This window comes from Carassius auratus, unplaced genomic scaffold (assembly GCF_003368295.1).
Source record: "Carassius auratus strain Wakin unplaced genomic scaffold, ASM336829v1 scaf_tig00025933, whole genome shotgun sequence".
Lineage (NCBI taxonomy): Eukaryota > Metazoa > Chordata > Actinopteri > Cypriniformes > Cyprinidae > Carassius > Carassius auratus.
This window is the reverse complement of record NW_020525469.1, coordinates 414,139-436,445: the sequence shown is the minus strand read 5'-3', so window position 1 is coordinate 436,445 and position 22,307 is coordinate 414,139. Positions and strand designations below refer to the sequence as shown.

The 22,307-nt window shown below is 39.0% G+C and overlaps 1 long non-coding RNA gene across 1 annotated transcript; it reads right to left on the bottom strand.

Annotated features, from left to right (window-relative positions):
• Positions 1-679: 679 nt before the first annotated feature.
• LOC113078553 (uncharacterized) lies at positions 680-2,305 on the bottom strand. The gene is made up of 3 exons (XR_003281550.1): positions 2,001-2,305; positions 1,845-1,906; positions 680-909 (listed from the first exon to the last, which is right to left on the bottom strand). It is a non-coding gene; the product is annotated as an uncharacterized LOC113078553 (long non-coding RNA).
• Positions 2,306-22,307: the final 20,002 nt, after the last annotated feature.

Sequence of the window (22,307 nt, the reverse complement as noted above, 5' to 3'; positions counted from 1 at the left end):
CCCAGCTTCAACCGTCTCGCAAGTGTTGATAGGCTATTACTCGTGAGGTGTTACCAATCAGATAGCGCCGTGGGCGGGACATTGAGCAAGTCTGCAGAGTGATGAAAACAGAGGCAGCATGCCAGCCAAAGTAGCGCATTTTAAAATAAAATTAACTTTAATCAAACCACGGATCCGTGATAAGTTTTGTGATCCATTTCACCAATAGTGCAGTAGCACTGAGGGTGGGAGGGAGGGGGGGTAAATTTATCCCCACCGAGGATAAAAATAATTAAGCAGAGGCAGAACATTGACCAGAAAGGGGGAAATCACATCATTGGTATATATATTGGTTCATATCTTGCTCTTGGAAAAAAAAGGGATTAAACAGGTTAAATACAGAATTAAAAGTAGTTATTAAGATTGATATGGTTTGGAATTGTTAAGTGTGCTTGGAAAAAAAATATTATCAGGATATCAAATAATTATTATGCATGCACTGTAGCTGAACAGACAATAAGTGATACTGTAAACCACAATACAATGCACTTGATATTTTATTATATTTTCTAAAAGAATAAATCAAGAACAATATAAAATGACAGAGGAGATTCACAAAATGATAAAAAAAAAAAGGTAAAGGTAAAGTTTCTTATGATAAATTAAAATAGGACATTTTAGTTGTTTCTGGATGCTTTGCTAATGGTGAACTAATACATTTAAACAACATTCACAACAACATCATAGAAGTACAAAAAAGAGATTAAATAAACCTTGCAAAAAATAAAATGTGAATAAACCCAAAAATCGTGAGACACTGCCCTATCACTGATGCTATGAGCTCTATAGCATCAATTCCAGTAGATAACCTACAGTTTTTGATCATCGTTTTTTGGGGACATTTTCATACACAGCATTTGTATTTGATTTCTGCAAGAAAAAAAAATACACTCAATCAGAAATCTTGCTGATGTGCCAGGCAATAATAGCAATTAGATTAGCCTTACAATCTCTGAAAATAATAAGACCTTATTAATGCTTAAAAAATATTTTTTCATGTGCAAAGGGTAAAGCCTACTGACTTCTTTTTTTTTTTTTACTACTGCTAAACCAACTCTTAATGTTCCTCATGACAGAGAATGGCTGAGAATGATTGTCTTTCACACAAAAGCAACAACAAAGGTAGGCCTACTTGTTGCAGCACGTCTACAAATCAACCTATGGCCATTTAAGCTGCATTTTACCCCAGATGATCATGAACCGCAGAGCAGCTGCAGCTCAAGACCAGACTTCAGCACATGCACCACAGCTTTGCAATTTTTTTTTCCCCAATAGAAATCTAACGGTATATATCTTACTTTGTATGGGTAGCTATATTTTAGAATAAACCAATTTATTTATTGTAACGGTTTGCATATGATTTTAAGCAAATGATTATTTAAATCAGTAGTCCACATAATGGGTTGGCTTTGGTGTAAGCCAGCCCGGTCTAATGATTTACATGTAGACTATAATCCTACAATTTGTCGCATCCGGTCAACGCTCATTTTCGTAATGTTAACCGCTTAACGATCGCTGTCGATATATAACTTTTGCCTAAAATTACCAATAGCCTACATTTTGATGCATTTGAATTTTGTTTTGGCCTCTTTGATTTTTTTTTTTAGGTCTGCAAAATAAAAATAGCTTGCAAAATGGAAAAACACTGAGTTGCAAACAGCGCATACATTTAAGCAGCGTAAGTAAAACATGTCTTAGCTATCCGTCTGATCTACTTCATATACTCAAGTTTTTACTGATGACAGTTGGGCCGACAGATCTGATCTGTGCAAACTTCAATCAGACTGACTCAAGAGTGATCTTACCGTTTTTTGTGTTTTTGGTTTGCACAAAGCTGAATCGGCTCCATCTTCCTCCTCTTTCTGAACTGCATTAACAATAAAGACATGTGTTGAAACAATGTTTTCAATCTTATAATGAAAGATAAATATTTTTACAGATTAATTGCAAGCTCCCCTTACCTTTTTTCCTACATTTTTTGCAGATGCAGCAGATCACAACTAAAACTACAATCAACAATCCAGCAGCCGCAGTGAAGATCAGTACAGTCAGAGATACAGAAACTGGAGGATCTGAAGAAAAGTAAACGAGAGCCTGTGATGGAAGTGATTGTGTTGGTCTGATCCACATCTAAAGACAGCTGAGCTAAGTAAATAAAGGATACTATCACCACAGATGTAGGCATACCTTCACATGGTTGACAGAGTTGAGTGATGTCCAGATGTGTGGTCTGGTTTGTGATGGGATTGTTGATCACACAGCTGTAGCTGTTTTTCTCCTGATATTCCACCTCCAGAGGTAGAGAGAGACTGATGCTGAGATCAGACACACTGATGCTGGACAATAAACTGTTTCCTTTGTACCAGGAGAGAGTCACATGACCCACATTCACCACTGAACACAACAATGAACAATTCTGCTGTGATGATGAAGATGATGATGAAGAACAGACTCTGGTAATGTTAGCAAGAGGCAGATGAGCTGAAAACATGACAGAATAAAGATGGATAACACTTATTTTTTGTTTAGTGTGTTGATGGTTTGTGAGTGTTTTTGTTATCACAAACCATAAAATGATATAAACATTTCAATATGTAAATGTGTAAAGGAGTCTACAAGTTCAGTACAAGTTAAGCTCAGTCAAACACATTTGTGGCACCGGGCTCTAGAGTGTGACCTAATTTCTCAACGGTGCGACTAGCCGTTCAAAGGAGGAAAAAAAGTCTCTGCGACTCTGAAAGTCTCTTTGTGGTTCAACAACAGACACTAGAGCCCTGCATTTCAGCCCGAGCCAAACGGATAACTTTCACGTCACAAGTGACTTTTCACGTCTTGGTTCATGGAATGAACCAAGATGGCGGCGCGTCCACACGCAGCGGCTTCTCTCTGTCCCGACAGAACGGTGTTTTCGTGTTTTTTGTCTTGTGAGTCGCAGTGTTTTTGTACGTTGTCGTCGCGTCTACCTATCTGTAAGCGCAAATACAGTCGCGAGTTTCTGCTCGATGTCGGCAGAACCGCATTTTTACAGTTAAACTCTGCGCACGCAGAACAGCTGCGGGATCTCGATCTGCTACGGAGGCCTTCACCATCATCGACCCCCACTACTGCATCTCGCCCGCCGCGGAGGGGCCACAAGCGGCGTGAGAGAAAGCAGAAGAGGGGTAAGCACGGAGGTATCCGGGCAAGGCTAACGGCTAACCCACACAAGCCATCTATCCCCACCATCGTACTGTCTAACGTACGCTCGTTGGACAATAAGCTGGACTACATTAGTTTACTACGCTCAACTCAGAGGACTGTAAGAGACTGTTGTGTTTTTGTGTTCACGGAAACATGGCTCAGCAAAAGCGTTCCAGATGGCGCTATTCAGCTCGACCAGCTGACGTGCTATCGAGCGGACAGAGCTCTCGTCACGGGAGGAAAAACCCGCGGCGGCGGGCTTTGTGTTTACATCAATGACGCGTGGTGCCACGATACTGTTGTGATCAGCAAACACTGCTTACCCCTGGTGGAGTTTATGATTATTAAGTGCCGGCCGTTCTATCTGCCGAGGGAATATACTGCTATACTGCTCATTTCAGTGTACATTCCCCCATTCAACATCATCAGCAACAGGAACGACGCACTTAATGAACTGTACCAGCACATCAGTGAGCAGCAGACAGCACACCCCGATGCTTTTCTCATCATAGCTGGGGATTTCAACCATGCTGACCTTAAGAGTGTGTTTCCAAAAATACACCAGCACATCAACTTTCCAACACGAGGTAATAACATTTTGGACTTTGTTTACACCACACAGAGAGGAGCTTACAAAGCCCTCCCCCAGGGGATACAGACCATTACGGACTACAAGCCCCCACCACGGACCTGTGACAACAACATCTCTCTGCTGAACGAGCTGAACACCTTCTTCGCTCGCTTTGAGCAACAAAACAGCACCATTGCACAGAAGACTCCACCTCCTCCCGGCAACCAGGTGATGACGCTGACCCCAGACAGCGTGAGGAGATCCTTCAGTAGGATCAATGCCCACAAAGCTCCAGGTCCTGACAACATCCCTGGGCGTGTACTGAAAGTTTGTGCAGCAGAACTCACTGATGTCTTCACAGACATTTTTAACATCTCACCGAGTCAGGCTGTTGTTCCCACATGCTTTAAAACTACCACCATCATCCCAGTCCCGAAGAAGCCATCTCCATCCTGCTTCAATGACTACTGTGCACTTACCCCCATCCTCATGAAGTGCTTTGAATGGCTAGTCATGCACCACATCAAGTCTGCCCTCCCCCCCTCCCTCCCTGGACCCCTTCCAGTTTGCATATCAGTCCAACCGGTCGTTGGACTTTCTGACTGGAAGACCTCAAGCAGTACGGGTCGGCAGAAACACATCCAGCACCATCACACTGAACACTGGGGCCCCCCAAGTATGTGTGCTGAGCCCCCTCCTCTTCACTCTGCTGACCCATGACTGCACACCGTCACACAGCTCCAACCTCTTTATTAAGTTTGCAGATGACACGACTGTGGTGGGTCTCATTAGCAACAAAGATGAGACAAACCACAGGAGTGAGGTGAGCCGCCTGGCTGGGTGGTGCAGTGACAACAATCTCACTCTGAACGTGGAGAAGACGAAGGAGATTGTTGTAGACTTCAGGAGAGCACACACTCAGCACGTTCCTCTGACCATCAACGGTGCGACTGTGGAGAGAGTGAGCAGCAGCAAGTTCCTGGGTGTGCACATCACAGAGGACCTCTCCTGGACTGAAAACACCGCAGCACTGGCCAAGAAATCACAACAGCGTCTCTACTTCCTCCGCAAACTGAGAAGAGCCAGAGCCCCACCCTCCATCATGTGCACCTTCTACAGAGGCACCATCGAGAGCATTCTGTCGAGCTGCATCACTGTGTGGTATGGCGCCTGCAACGCGTCCTGCCGAAAGACTCTGCAACGCATAGTGAGAGCAGCTGAGAAGATCATTGGTGTCTCTCTCCCCTCCCTCCAGGACATATATGGAACACGTCTCACCCGCAAAGCCCTCTGCATCTCAGATGATCCCACTCACCCGTCACACAGCTTTTTCAGTCTGCTACCATCAGGGAGGAGACTGCGGAGTCTCCAGGCCAGGACCAGCAGACTGAAGGACAGCTTCATCCACCAGGCTGTCAGGAAGCTGAACTCCCTCCTGAACCTCCCCCCCCTCCCCTCTTCTTCCCCAGGCACCACTGAACTATGAACCTCCCCCCCCCCCCACTCATTATATGATGGCATGCACTAGTCACTTGTGCAGCATTGGTCTGCTCACTCACCGCTCACTACCTCATTCGGCATGGAACTGACGTCTTTCCACTACCTCATCAGTCAGTTAAATAAAATAACTGCTCTTGGTCACTTGTCACTTTAATCAGACTTAAGATATTTTTAATAAGTGATTTTTTTGCACTAAAAAATCTTTTAACTGCACTGTTGTTCACTTCATTGATTTGCACTATATCTGTCATTTACCTTGCGCTGCTTTATTTAACTTTATTTTTAACTTTATTTTTAATTGTATTATATGTCTTTTTTATCATTCCCTTATTGTATAGTTGTATCTACATTTTATATTTGATCTAGTTATTTTTTAGGCTTTAATGTTAATGTTATCTGTATGCACCGGGGTCTGAGAGTAACGCAATTTCGATTCTCTGTATGTATGTACTGTACATGTAGAAATTGACAACAAAGCAGACTTGAACTTGAACTTGAACTTGAACTTCAGACGCGGGCCGGGCCTCCAGCCTGTTTTAGACTTCTCCTTACTTTTGTATTTTAGACATCCATCAATTCACGAGTTCACATTTACACATAATGAACAGAATAAAGCTTATGCTTATTTGGTGTGGTATCCGGGGAGAGGGCTCCGAGCTCGATAGATACCCTCGAGCCCAGGGGACGGGGTCTGAGCTCTTCTTTTAGTTTGGACCTAATCGCTCCCCACCGAGTGTTGTTGAGGAGTCGGGGTGGTGGTGGGATGCTGAAAGACTAGAGATAATGAAGGTAAGGCTGCTTTGATTATTTATAGGGGTTCTCTCTTGTGCTGATTGGATAGATGGTATAATTACTGATGATGGACTGGCAGTGTTAATAATCTGTGCATGCTCCTCCCAAAATTTGTTGATAAAACATCACTTAGTGGTGAAAAAAATTAAGATTTTGCTGCCAGAGAGAATGTGTCCAGCTGGCTTAGCCAAGGCCAAAGATCAAGAAAGCCAAACTACAGGAGTTGGCCTGCATCCGAGGGGCATGTGACTGCAATCGATGGTCCATAAGACACTGAGCCATGAGATGTTCAATTTGAAGCCCTTGAAACACTTAATTTAGATTTTCATTTTATTTCATTCATCTTGAGATGCTTTAAGTTTAAATTTCAGCTCAGTGAAGCACTTTAAGCACCGACACTTTTTCAGTAAGTTACCTTTCCTGTAGAATTGTTCTTCAAATAAAGAACTTTATGTTTGGAAACCATTTACAAATCAATATTGCCTATATAGCAAATAAAAAGTAAGTGAACTTGTAAAACTGCGGTGTTAAATGCAATGCGGTCGAAAATTTGGAAAAAAAAAGTTAACCTCACCAATGCAACCAGTGCAAAAAGTTAGTCTAGAGCCCTGTGGCAGAATGTTAATTAGCACAAAAATGTATTTCCACTTGTCCAACAGAAAAGCAAAAATCAGTGTTAAGGACTTTGCACAAAGAGTCTGAAATCCATGACCTTACGTTGTGTCAATCACATTTACACACTGCCTCCAAAATTTTCGGCTGTCAAAAAAAAAAAAGTGATCCTGGAGAACAAAACCAGTCTTAAGTCGCTGGGTTATATTTGTAGCAATAGTCAAAAATACATTGTATGGGTCAAAATTTTTGACTTAAGATCATGTTCCATGAAGATATTTTGTAAAATTCCTACTGTAAATAAATTAAAACTTATTTTTTTAAATAGTAATATGCATTGCTAAGAACTTAATTTGGACAACTTTAAAGGTGATTTTCTCAGTATTTAGATTTTTTTTTTTGCACGCTCCGATTCCAGATATTCAATTTGTTGAATCTCGGCCACATACTGTCCAATCTTAACAAACCATACACCAATGGTTAATAAATTACACCAAAGCTTTTTTATTCAGGTTTCACATGATGCATAAATCTCAATAAATAAATAAAAAAAGACTCTTATGACTGGTTTTGTGGTCAGAGATTTGGATCGGGTAAAATTTTCTGTGTTTTTGCATCTGTAGCAAACATTTTGACTCAGTGTGCAAGGTTTCTGTGCGTGGCCATGACAAAAACCAATACAAAAAATTTGGATTCAGAGATACTTGCAATGAAAGTGAATGTGGCCGATCCATCAACATAAAATTTCAAAAGAACAGCCACCAGACGTGAAAAATATAAGTAAAAAAAGCGTAACTAATCTTTTCTATGTAAATATATACCTAATTTTACAACTTTGTTGCTTTGACAAAGCATTACCATAAACCTTTTTGTAAAAGTTTTTACAGATAATTGTTTTTAATTATAAACCTTTCATTTCTGCTTTTATATGCTCTAAATAAGTTAATAGTAACTTCTATTTTTTCTGTCATTTTAAAGAAAACTATCAATAAATCTAAATTATTTTGCATTAACCAAATGTATGCCACAAATGCTGTGGATTGATCTTAACTTGTGCTAAACCCAAAATATTACTCTAATAAACAATGAATATGTGAACTTTTGAACAGATGATCTCTACTCACCATAGACAGAAACATTGAATGTTTTTGATGACAGTTCTTCTCCACTTATCTTTACTTCATAGAGTCCAGTGTGTTGAGTTGTAATGTTTGTGATGGTCAGAGATCCAGTCTTATTGTCCAGCTTCAGTCTGTCTCTGAATCTCCCGTCTGTACCTTTATATGTGGAGAAGATTCCAGCAGCTCTACTGATTTCAGCTATGAGAGATGTTTCAGTTCCAAACTTCCACAGTACATCATCGTCTTCAGGTATTTCAGTAAGATCGGTGTGTAGAGTGACAGAATTTCCCTCCATCACTGACACTGAGTCACCAAACACACCTGATGAACATGAAGAAGTTTTGTCACAGATTAAGGCTCTTGTTGGTTACAAAGTCTGAAATCAATTTGATTATCTATGTGATTTGAAGAACACTGGAACAGCAACTCAGAGGAGAAAAGACATGTTTTAAATGTAACATTATATTAGACTCACTGAAAGACAGGCCTGTATCCAAAGTAAATGTAATGATAATATCTGTTTGTTATAATTTATCTAGGAAGAACAGCAAATTTAAATCATCTAACTAATTTGAACAGCTTTATTACTTTGAAATTATATATATAGTAATAATTATATATATATATATATATATATATATATATATATACACACACACACACACACACACACACACACACATTTATAACTTACCGATCAGACGCCACCAACACAAACAGAACAAAGCATAGATGTGAAACATTTTCATCAACGGTTCAATGAGTAGTCTGACCTAATAAGACTGTCTGCTGAGAAAACACAACCCGTCGTGTGAATCCTCCCCGACAGTTTGATGGCCCTCCTAGTGCACACGCGCACACACACAAAGACACGCTCTTTTAATGTGTGTGTGAATATTATTCTTGCTCTAATAAGATTTTTAGTGCTCTTATTAATGGAAAACATGATCAAATGAAAAACATAATTTAGCATGAATTAACAACTGTTGTATTATATATATATAAGTTGAAGAGTGGAATATTGTTTGAATATTAGATCTAGATTTTCATGGTAAAACAAATCTGAAATATTTTTAAGGGATTAAAAATTGTTGTGGATGGCAATAATCATATCTAATTATCGCCAGTCTTACTGAAGTTTGACACAAGCAGCTTGTCCTCTAGAGTCAAACTGAAACTGTGCTCGTTTTTCTTTAGAAACTTTGTTTGATCTGCTGGATGGACAAACTGCTTTTGCACAAAATGGCCATGTGTTTGATGTGTGTTTGGTTTGTAGGTGTAGGGTGCTTCTTCCTGTACTGCTCTCATGAACCTCACAGTCACAGCCTGACTTCCTTTCTATAGAGAATAGCTGTTCAAGTTAGTTGTAAAACCATTATGCATTTTTAACCTTGCTCAGTATATTATTTCTAAAGAAATTCAGCATGTCATTGAAATCTCAACCAGAAATAAGGAAGTAAAAATCTCTCATTATTCATCCTTTAACACAAGTGAATTTTTTGTCCTTCGTGTATCTTAGTTTAACCTACAAGGTGTCAGAAGTGACAGGGTAGAATAGCAACAACGAACTAAAGGACCACCTACAAGAGGAATCTACATGTGGAACAAGGGAAAAACAGAGAGAGAAGCACCATCCCCACCAATTTTAGCCTCACAGCTAGCACCGCCTTGCAATTTCAGCCTCACCAATACTGCAGAGTGGCCAAGATAGATGTGAAAAGACATATTCTCCTAGCAGTGGACCAGATTTAATGCTCACAGGAGCCAAGGTTTTCATAAAACTTGACGCAACATCAGGGTTCAGGGCTGGCAGATTGGAGGAGAGCCCACTGCTCACAACATTCATCACCCCTTTCAGGAAATATGCGTTTAACTGTTTACCATTTGGGATTTTGTTGGCCCCAGAGCACTTTCGGTGCCAAATTTACAAATGCTTGAAGAGTGCAAAGAAATTATGTGTTATACAGATGATCATCTCTCCTTTTTCTGGGTCTGAATAAAATATCATGACATGCGCAGACTATCCTGTCTCTTTGAGTTTAAATCTATATTTATTCACACCAGCTCATGAAAACCTCTATGCGAACACACTTAACCAAAAAAGTGCTTGGGATGTCTGCGTAAAAAGTGAGTGTTGTAACCTTACTGGTTATTTCGGATTCAACCACACACACACAGACCAGATTCAACGTTATCCATCTTTATCTTTATTCCCCTTGTGTGTGTGCCGTAAGCACGTTGATGACGTCACATCAATACACAACATCCCCCCTTTACTTAGACATAAACTTACCCCCTACTAAGCAAGTTCTCGGTCACATTTCCTTAAACTTAAAACAGTTCAGAACATCAACTTACATGTAGCACTATGCATTTCAATTGAACATCATCAATGTTTTTTTCTGAACAAGTGCACATACTACAACATAACTCTTAATATTTTTTTTCTTATTTACCTTCTCCCATGACCTAGCCCTTATCAATCACTCAACAACATCTTGAGTCTCTAAACCTTTCAGGCAATTTGGTTAGTCTCTGGGGTCTACAAGGTTTTGGAATTTGTTCCTCTCTCTGAAATGTCTCACTGATTTCTTTGCATTCATCTGAACTTATCTTTTCCTGTTTATCATAACTTGGCTCTTGAGCACATATCATGTCACCATCCACTATTGGTGTTTCCGCAGACAGAAACTTCTTGACAGATGTTGTATTCCGTGCGTACTCCAGTGGGTGACTGAACGACAACGCTATTACCTTCTTTGTGTACAACTTTGTGAGGAGTGCTATGAAATGTTGTTGTGAATTTGTCTGTTTTATCCTGTCTCACAAGCACCTGATCTCCAACCTCTATATCTGATGTCTTAGCGCCTCGTCTGTGGTCTGCGTATATTTTGGCTTTTCCTTTTTGCTCTGCATCTTTGTCTCGAGCTTCAAGGTCACTATGTGGAGCTGTGATGTCTGGTAATTTTCCTCTGATCTTCCTCTGAAAAAGAAGTTCAGCGGGACTTTTGCCAGTTGTGGCATGTTGTATGGACCTGTAGACAGTCACATATTTGCGTAGCTCTTTTTTCCAACCGTGTCCCTCTGCTTGAGCAATCCGTACTCGTTTCATCAATGATGCATTTTGTCTTTCCACTTCTCCATTCGCTTGCGCCCACTTTGGAGTTGTTTTGATATGGTGTATTCCGTTCTCCTGACAAAAAGCTTGAAACAGACTGGACTGGAATTGTGGGCCACAATCTGACCTGATTGGAAGTCCATGCCGACTGAAAATGTCTTCCATACGATCAATCACTTTTTCTGCCGTTGTTGACTTAAGAATTGCATATTCATAGTACCTGCTATAATAGTCGACAACAACCAGAATCGAATGTCCATCCGGTAAAGGACCAAGTAAATCTGTGGCTAAGTTTTGCCATGGCCCTTCTGGCATCACTGTGGGTGACAGCGGTTCAGGGACATCTGGTTTCGCTACCAGCTGACAACCATAACATGTCCTTACAAATCTCTCCGCAGCCTTGTCCATTCCCGGCCACCAAACCTTTGTTCTCAGGTGTTGTTTTGTTCCTACCACCCCAAGATGACCTTCATGTGCCAACTGTAGTGCTCTTCCTCTCAGCGACTGTGGCAAAACAATTCTTGTTCCTCTGAGTATTATTTGGCCAATGACACTTAACTCCCCCGCAATATGTCTGTATGCAGGGCACTCATAAAAGCAACCTGTTTGAATAGCAGTTCTCAGTTTCTGTAATTCCACATCATTAGCTGAAGTCTGCTCAACTTCCTTAGTAGTGAGGGCGCAGGGTGTCGCACAGACTGCTATGAACCGCACATATTCCTCTGCTTTATGTGTGTGTATTTCATCTTTGGCTGATGGTCCCAGCAGACGTGACAGGGGATCTGCAATGTTATGTGTTCCAGGTATATGAATCACCCGAAAGTCATAAGGCTGTAATCTCAAGACCCACCTTTCAATTCAAGTGCATGGCTTTGAGCGAGGGCTATAAATTGCTTCCAATGCTTTGTGGTCTGTGACGAGATCAAACTTCCGACCATAGACATAAGGGTGCAAACGTTCACAAGCCCATACCAGAGCAAGTGCTTCGCGCTCAGTTTGGGAATACCTTTGTTCACACTCTGTCAAGCTTCTGCTCACATAGCAGACAGGAACCATACCTTCCCATTGTTTCTGAACCAGCACCGCTCCAACCCCATTTGGTCCAGCATCAGCGATGACTTTTGTTGGTGCATCCTTGTCGAAATAAGCCAGTGTTGTTGCCTCAGCTAACTTATCTTTGAGAGTTTTGAAGGCCCTCTTCTGATCCGTTCCGAAATTAAATTTTGTGTCTTTCTTTGTCAGCCTGCGCAGCGGTTCTGAGATGCTTGCAAACTGAGTTATGAAACGACTACTATAGCCGGCTAAACTGAGAAAACTTCTCACCTCTGAAACGTTTTCAGGCTCTCTTGCATCTCTTGGACACATCCTTATTTCCCCTTTCGCTTTGGGTACAATGACAACTGGGTTTACCCATGGAGTCGCTCCATTGACTTTCTCAATAATGTCCATGCGGCGCATCCGTCTATTTTTTCCTCAACAGCCTCTCTAAGGTGAAATGGAACGCGCCTAAGGGGCTGTGCAACAGGTGTCACTGTGCTGTCTATGTGTAGGCTAATTTGTTTTGTGTTTAATTTGCCCACTCCACAGAACAATTTGGGGTATTTCTGTTGTATCATGGACTTCACATCATTCACCACTGCAACGTTAGCTCCAATTAGGGCTGCACGATTAATCGCATGCGATTGTCATGCGTGTCTCATCAGTAAAGATGGTTCTGTGATTAGCGGTAAATGTCCATCAGCTGCTTTCAAATGGAGCCGCACCTAATATACAGAGCCGTAGATCGTTGACAAGCTACGCAATATCGCGTTCATAACCGCATGCGATTAATCTGCGATTATGAACGTGATATTGCACAGCTTGTCAGTGAATTACGGCTTCCCATCACACTAGATGTGGACTGACATTGCTCAGAAGTCAGATGTTGGTTGAAAGTGAAAACCCAACCTCTGTTTGGTGTCAAACTCTAGCGTAAATACTCCAAAAACATGACAATCTTCACTTATTATAAACAAGATTTATTTCTGTCATAAATGTAAAAAAGTTCTTATTGAGATTAACAGAGATGTTGATGGTTTATTGAAAATTATAGTTTAGTTTGATGTCACCATTATGCTGATCAGTACTTAGGAAGTATGAGTCTTTTCAGTGTTAGCGTTCATTTAGCTGCTGTAATTATACCTGTTACATCAAAAACATTGAGAAAAAGATGTCATTCGATAATGTTGGTTACTGGCTGATATTAGAGATGTCTTAATGTAACAATCTGATCAACTGATTTTACCAGGAGTCTATTCTACGCTATTAATTTAATATTAGTGTCTATAGCAGATGTGTTGCAATACACAGGGTCCTGACAATTTATGTTATTTTATTTTTATCTGATCTTTTTAAACTACATTGTTTTAGAATCACTTCAAACCATAGGATGCTTAGACATACAGAGACCTTAATAATTAGTGTAAGAATCTCAACAATGGTGACATGCTTCATGCCGCAATGCATTCTGGGTGCTATGGATGAGTTTTGCATGATGTACCCAGAATACATTGCAGCATAAAGCATGTCACCATTGCTGAGATTCATACACTGAATCTTGATGTTTGTGCGACAAATTTTTTTAAAATTTTTTTTGAAATTATCTGCTTTAAATTCAACTGGGTGTCAGGTTGTTGACCATTGAGTCACTTTAATAAATAATACTTAACTAACACCACACAGTAGCTTGGGTGAAAACAAGTAATCAGACATATCAATCATCAGCAAGCAAACAGCACCATTGAACCACATATTCGTTTGCTGTTTTAGCCACAATAAAGATGACAGCAGCTAAAAAACAACACCGTCAAGTCAAGTGTCAAATTGCACAACTAAAGCCAACACTTACCAGCATTATGGTGACATCAAACCAAGCTATTACTTTTAAACAGACATCAACATCCACATCTAAACATCCACTTAAATCTTAATTAGAATGTTATGGAATAATGTTCTAATAATGTTATTGATAAACATTTGTAGAATGTTTTTAGAGAACGTTATCCTATCTTTTGAGAGAACGTTCTGGGAACAAAAATAAAACTACCCGCTAAAAACATTGTTAGAACAATCCATGGGAATGTTCTTAGAACATTTTAGAACAAAGAAAATTCTAGCTGGGAAGTGCCGCTCCATTTGAAACCAGGTGGTGGACATTTACTGCTAATCACAGAACCGGCTGTACTGACAAAGACACGCATGACAATCGCATGCGATTAATCGTGCAGCCCTAGCTCCAATCCTCAGCTAGGGCTGGGCGATATATCTAACGATATGATCATGCGCATCTAATCAGTAAAGCTGCTTCCGTGATCACCGCTAAAATCTCCATCACCTGCTTATAATTGGAGTGGCATTTAATAGACAGAGCCGTAGATCGCTGACAAGCCACACCATATCGCGTTCATTACCGCAGATGAATCGCCTTCGATAATGAATGCGATATGGCGTGGCTTGTCAGCGATCTACGGCTCTGTCTATCAGAGGTGGGACTTTCAAGTCACAAGCAAGTCTTCAAGTCATATTCAAGTCCTCAAAGTGTTAAAGCTAAAGAGATAATTAAGTGACTAATTAAATGATGATTGTGCATTAGTGATGAACATCTGCTGTTAACAATCAACATCACTGAAGTAAAGAGAAACACAAGAACTACAACTGAATTTAGCCACAGCCTTCAACTGAAATTTTTTTTTAAAAAAAAAACACTATGCCACCATAATTGTGGTCAAGGTGAGCTTTAAGTAGTGTCTTGACCCTTTTACTAATTCAAACCAATTTGATTCAAAACAATTGCAATATTGTTTTCGTAACAAACATGTATGCATTGCTGAGTCGAACCTTGCAGTAACAGATGATCTTACACTGTAAAAAATTGCTGTAGTTTCTACAGCAAAATTTTACAGAATTTTACTGTATAAACATTTTACAAGATGCAGCTGTAATTCGCAATGCATTATGGGTCAAATAAGGTTTTACAGTTGTTAACAGTATATTTCCACGTCAACTGTAATTCATTTACAAGAAGCAGGTGTTTCCTACACTAACTTACTGTAGTGTGGCATTATGGGATTGCGCGCGCATCATTCAAATTCAGAAACCCAGCCGACTGGAGCAGCCCGAGAACGATTGAAGATAAGAGGCTTTATTCATAATTCCTGGTAAGTTCACTTAATTATACTTAAATAAATATAAAAGGTTATATTTCTTAAGTTAATGTATAAGCGATTTCATGTCACAATAGCCTCCTATCCTGACATTTAGTGGCCTTGGTAACTTCTGTGCATTAAACTGGGAATTGCTATCATAGCATAGTTACGCCAAATGTTCGATTTTTGGAAGTAAAATGTTCTTATTCAAGTTTATTTGTAAAGCGCTTTTTACAAAACAAATCGAGAGAGCATTTAAAAGTAGTGTTTACCTAATGCGAACGATTGTCATAGTAACTAACGTTACTATCTATCTAAATAACTGACGAAGAGCAACATTTGAAATTTCATTCGTTTATATGTGTTCAACTATCCCATATTGACTCGACGCCTTACTACAATAAGTGAAATATCTTTATATGCCCGACTGGACAAGTTAGCCTGATTAAAAAAGAAAAGAAAAAAAGACTGAGGAAGCTTCGAAACGCGAGACTGATTCTGATTATATTAACGTTTCATTCAACATCAAAACAGGCTTAACCGCACACATAAACTCACAGAAAATACATGAGGTAAATGTTCAACTGTTGAGTTTATTCATAACATATGATATAAGAAGCATCACAAGTGAGCTGTTTTGCTGAGTATCACGATTGCAAATACATACTTCAATAAACAATTAGTTAACAAGTTACTTACTTTTTTAGACACAATATTAACTGTTGTTGTATTTCACCAACGAATATAGTTCCAAACAGACCAAAGCAAAACTATTTTGCTCATTCTCAAATCAAAACTCTCCAAACTTGAGCTAAATGATTCATCTTTTTGAACGAATCGGTTCAATGAATGACTCAGTTGATTCACTCATTAAGTTATTTACTGCCACCTAATGGCGGATTAGTTTAAGGTTTAATAAGCAGCATTGCATTTTTCCAACATTTATTAATTGTATTTTCAAATTTCATATAATTTTGCACTGTTAATTATTTAATTTGATTGGTGGTACAGTTCTACAATGTAATATTACAATTTATAATTATAAATTATATAATTTATAATAGTTTGTTTATTCTAATATATATGCCTTTTTGGTGGTTAATTTTGGTCTCATTTACAGTACTTAATGCTTTAAAGAAATCACAAGATCATTTTCTTTATGTCTTTTAGGTGCAAAGAATAGCAGCTGATGTGGAGAAATGTTCAATGCTTCAAGACTCTGAAGCTGATTTTATTAGGTAATATAATAATTATTTAAATAATTTGATAAACTTGTAATTTAGATTACATTTTATATTGAAATACTGCATTGTAGGTTACATTATTGCTTATATTTATTCATTTCAGGTCCACCCAGTGGCTTTTGACTATTTGAGGGTCAGATGGTTGTGAATTCATACCTCAACATTGTGCGTCCCGGGACCAGGCATCTTTTGCACACTTGAATTTTTTCAAAGGTAACAAGTTTTACTTAAGTAATTTCATTCGCGAAAAAGGTTACTTATTCAAAATGAAATGTAGTCATTCCTCACTGTTAACTGTTAATGTCGTTCCAAACCTGTAAAAGCTTTGTTCATCTTCGGAACACAATTTTAGATATTTCAGATGAGAACCGGGAGGCTTGCGTCTGTCCCACTGACTGCCAAACAATTAACAATGTCTAAGCCCAGAAAAGTATGAAAAGGATTGTCAGAATAGTCCGTCTGCCATCAGTGGTTCAACTGTAATTTTACGAAGCTACAAGAATATTTTTTTTTATGCAAAGAAAACAAAAAGAACAACTTTATTCAACAAAGTCGTTATCATAGCTGTTTTTGTTCAAATCAAAGCATAAATAAACATAGAAAGCGTGTCCATGTGACCCAGCTGACACAGAACAGCGTATGTAGTGTGTGTCCAACAGATACTCGCCAAAAATGGCACTACACTGACACAGAGGAGACTAATTATTGAATAAATTGTTATTGTTGTTTTCTTTGCATACAAAAAGTATTAATAACGTTACTGTTGAACCACTGATGGACTATTCTGATGATGTCTTTCATACTGTTCTGGGCCTTGACAGTGGTATTTACTGGAGAGTCTATGGGACAGTCACAATCCTCCCAGTTGCATCCAAAATATCTTGAATTGTGTTCCGAAGACGAACGAAGCTTTTAGGGTTTGGATCGACATGGAGGTAAGTGATTAATGGCAAGATTTTCTTTTTGGGGTGGAGTAACCTTTTAAGTACTGGTAAATGCTGATTGTATTGTATAAGTGGCATTTTTACATTTATTTTATTGAGCTAGTTTCATTCGATACTTAACTTTATCCTGATGCTTTTGCATGTTTTTATGTGCAGATGTTTTCTTGGAATCACAACACTCCCTGGATACAAGACGGACACATGGAGGCAAAACAAGTGGAAAGGTCTCAGAGAAGAGAGATAACCCTCATGTGTGTGCTCATCTCAGAAAGTTGATGGACTTTCAGTATGTATTTATTAAATTGTCTTTTGCTGGAATATTCTTAATTTAATAGCTCAAACAACAGAATTTGTGATTTAATGTTGATTCAAGCATTTTATTTGAATCCTTTTCTTTAAAACATTTATTTTTAAAATTTTTAAATGTTTACAAAAATTATACAAATTCTGTTGATTGACCTTCATTTTTATAGAAAGTTAATGTTCTACTCTGAATATGGCTTTTTTAAAACAGTTATTTGTGATGCTATGCTATTTTTATGATAATATTTAACTGTTGAAAGACTGAAAATTTTATTTTACCAGTAAAAGCCTTGCAATGTCTTTCTGCCAGTTTTAATAAATACTTATTTGCATCATCATTGACTTGTTTTTTATTCATTTGTAAATATATCAAGATAGAGCTCATGATAATGCATTTATATCAGTATTTTATAGTTTACTGTTAAAATTATTCTTTAAAGCAGTTTCATTGTAAAATTATTACAACATCATATTGTATTTAGGGGTATTTATATGATTTTATTGGCAACTTTTGTTGCCAGTTAAATACTGTAATTTAATGAAATTACAAAAAAATGCTGTAAAATATATTTACAGGACTTTATTGGCAACTTTTTTGCCAGGTAAATACTGTACTTTAGTGAATTTACAAAATATTGCTGTAAAATAAACTACTTGTAAAATTCAAAGTTACTGTAAAAAATACTACAAACTACTGTATTTCACAAACAACAATTAACTGTAATTTGCTTTGCAGTAATTTCCTGTAATCCATTTTACAGCAATTAACATCATTTTTACAGGATTTTATTGGCAACTTTTTTGCCAGTAAAATCCTGTAAATTCTACAGTACATTTTTTACAGTGTATGCTTTTTCATGTCTCCAAAAATGCGTAATAAACATGCTTTTAGTCCCGGTGTCCTCATGTGAGGACATGTATGAAATCAATGTCCTGTTTAGTAACAGAAAGTCATGTTTTGATTTGAAACCCCATAACATTTTCCTGAGATGTTGATTTTTGACACATAATTAAAAAAATTGACAGATTTAAATGATAACTACAAAATATTATCATATTTCCATAAGAGTATTTAAACTTAGTACACTAAATTAATTTCAGACATTTTGATGAACAAGGAGAGGGAGTGGTCATGTGAAACATCCAATCATTTGGTATCTCTGAAAAGCCCTGAATGTGCTCTGTACAGGACATCCATACCTAAAACTGTGGCATGAACAGTCTCAGAGAAATTCACAAAAATATAATGTCCTCATATGAGGCCTCAGGGTCTCAAGAGGTTAACCCTTTGAGGACTTGAATATGACTTGAAGACTTGCTTGTGACTTGAAAGTCCCACCTCTGCTGTCTATTAAATGCCACTCCAATTATAAGCACGTGATGGAGATTTTAGCGGTGATCACGGAAGCAGCTTTACTGATTAGATGCGCATGATCATATCGTTAGATATATCGCCCAGCCCTAGTTGCACTAGAAGAAACTGCAATAAAGATTTTTGTCTGCTTTATACCTAAAACTTTTTTTCTTTAAAATCTACCTTTTCAGATGCTGTTATGTCAAGACACTCAGTTTCGACTGGCCAGATCGGAGCAGCCCTGAATGGGAAGATGGCAGAACTAAGACTGGCAATGTCCAGGAAAAATGTTCATTAAAAATGAGTGTTTCCCACACAGCAAAAGGATCCGCCGCGGAGGTATCGCGGCTTCCGGAATGGACCCGCGAAACGGACCCGTATCGGCGTCCACTTGCGCGCAATGACGGATCCGAAACGAAGGCGGATCGCGGACCCGCCGTCCATTTTGGACCCGCACATTGAAACATATATCCGCCACGGACCCGCAATGGACTCCTAAAAATATACTGTCTCATCTTGCCAAGTAACCATGTTAGAGATCAGTGTCTGCTTTAGTTGGGCTCTTGACCCTTGATTTCTGTCTTAGTCTTTTCACTGGCTGTTATAACAATGTGTTTCTAAAACACATTTTTTGTAACTCAAAAGCCCTGAAGGAAAAAGTGTTAACCTGAACTTAGGTGTAGGTTGCTACACTTTATGTTGGTGATGATAATCTTCAGTTATTGAACTGTACAGAGTCTACTCTCCGATGAAATAAGTGTTGTGTAATTTGATTGATTATAGTAAAAGTGATTCTAAGCAGGGGCGTCGGACTGGGGGGTAAAGGGTACCGAGTACCCAGGGCCCGAGGCAGGGGGGGGGCCCTTAAAAGTCACTTTTCTATACATACATATACATGCACTAACATTTGTATAGCATTTATGTACAAATACAAAAGTTCCTGTGCAAAACTAAACTTGTAGTTAGGCACTGGTTTGGTATAACAAAGTCATTGTCATTCTGTGCAGGGCCCTACCCCCCCTCTCGAATCAATGTAAATGGTACGACCCGCAGTTCAGGTGCTTCAACTGCGGACCAGCGGTGAATCAGTTACTGAGACAGGAGCATAGACAGTAAAATAAGACAGGAGCTGGAGTTAGCCGTGATATGAACTAAGAAGACAGGGGAAGAGTCATGTCTTTCCTTAAGAAAGGAAAATCAGGGGCTCAAAAACGAAAAGAAACGAAGATTAAAGAGAGAAAGGCAAATGAGGGCAAGCAGTTGCTCACTCAGTTTTTTTTTAAAGAAAGGTGAGCTCCAAATGCATAATCGAGCATTGACATTGTTTTAACATAAATATCTACTCTTGGAGGTGTTCTCCCCAGAGTCAGAAGTTTACATGAAAACACTGTATATTTCCCTCCATTGTCAAAATCTAACACCCGCGAAAACACAGATCGTTAGCGCCTATTTTAACGCATTGTTATGCAAATTAGCTCGCGCACGCTCAGGATTGTTATCAGTTTAATGCACATCTTAATGATTGAAAATTACTTATTTTAAAACGTAAAGACTGAATGTCTAGTTTGGTGGTTAGTGTACCCTGTGATTCTATAGTCCGCATTTATTTTAAACAGACAAATAATCAGCAATTAACTTGTACTTAGCCTACACTTTAAAAAAGGTATTATGACAATAAAGGATATTTTAGCAACCATTTGAAGCCATATATTTCAGTTTCAGACCCTGCAGCAGCAGACCCCTCATCATGGCCAGGTGAAAGCTGTGACAGTGAGACAAGGTGAGCTTTTAGCGGAATTGCCTGTTTTAACACTTAGTAATTAGTAATTAAGTGTTAAGAGGAAATAAACAAAATGGGTACATTGTTATTGTACACATTTAAACTTTAAAGGGGCAGTTCACCCAAAAATGAAAATTCTGTCATCATTTACTCTCCCTCAAGTTGTTCCAAACCTGTATGGTTTCCTTTCTCCTGCTAAACACAAAAGAAGATAATTTAAAGAAGGTTGGCAATTAAACAGTTGCTGGTCCTCATTGACTTCCATAGTATTTTTTTTCCTACTATGGAAGTCAATGGGGTCCATCAGTCGTTTGGTTACCGACTTTCTTCAAAATATCCCACCCATTGGTATCACTATGGTATTTGGTATGGGGGCCCAGCAAGATGGTTTGTACCCAGGGCCCTAAATTTGGTGCTACGCCCCTGATTCTAAGAGCCAGTGCTTCTGATAATCAGTTAATCTGAACAATTTTTCAAAAAGATTGGTCTTCTACAGTGTCAAACAGTCACACAAAGACATCAATAATCAGATTATGAATCTCAACAATGGTGACCATAAAAAATTTTTTGCAGAGCATGCTGGGAGCCATGGATGAGTTTTGTTCTACAATAGTACCCAGCAGCATGTTTTTTTCGTCACCATTGTAGAGGTTCATATTCTGATTATTGATGTCTGTGTTTGACCAATTACTGGCATAGAAGAAAAATGTACCTGTACAAAATGTTTAAAAAGTCATTTCTATATTAACTAATTATCACAGAGTCACTGGCTCTTTGTGTCATTTTTACTAGAACCACTTCTACTAATTACACAACACCTACTTCATCAGAGATTAAACTCCATACAGTTCAATAATTATGAACAATTATCATCACCGATATAAAGTATAACAACCTACACCTAAGTACAGGTTAACACGTATTTCTTCTCGGCTTTTGAGTTACAACAAATGTGTTTTAGAAACACATGGTTATAACAGCCAGAGAAAAGACTAAGACAGAAATCAAGGGTCAAGAGCCCAACTAAAGCAGACACTGATCTCTAACATGGTTACTTGGCCAGATGAGACAGTATTTTTAGGGGTCCATGGCGGATATATGTTTCAATGTGCGGGTCCAAAATGGACGGCGGGTCCGCGATCCGCCTTCGTTTCGGATCCGTCATTGCGCGCAAGTGGACGCCGATACGGGTCCGTTTCGCGGGTCCATTCCGGAAGCCGCGATACCTCCGCGGCGGATCCTTTTGCTGTGTGGGAAATGACCCAAGCGGGTCCATATCGGATCCGCGGCGGATCAGGTGCTTCATAAACGGCTCCTGATCAGATCCGCGGCGGTGAACTTCCTTATCGGCGGACACGGGGCAGGTCTGCCCCGGATCTGATCTGAAACCACAATCCTTATCTGTTCCGGATCCGCTGCGCTGTGCAAGTAGACTCCGTTCCGGACCCGTTTGGAGCTTGTGATACCTCTGGGGCGGATCCGTTGCGGAGTCAGTTTGCTATCTGGGTTCCCGAGTGAGTCTAAAAAATCTGAAGTTGAAATTAAATGAAGTTTTTACTTGAAAA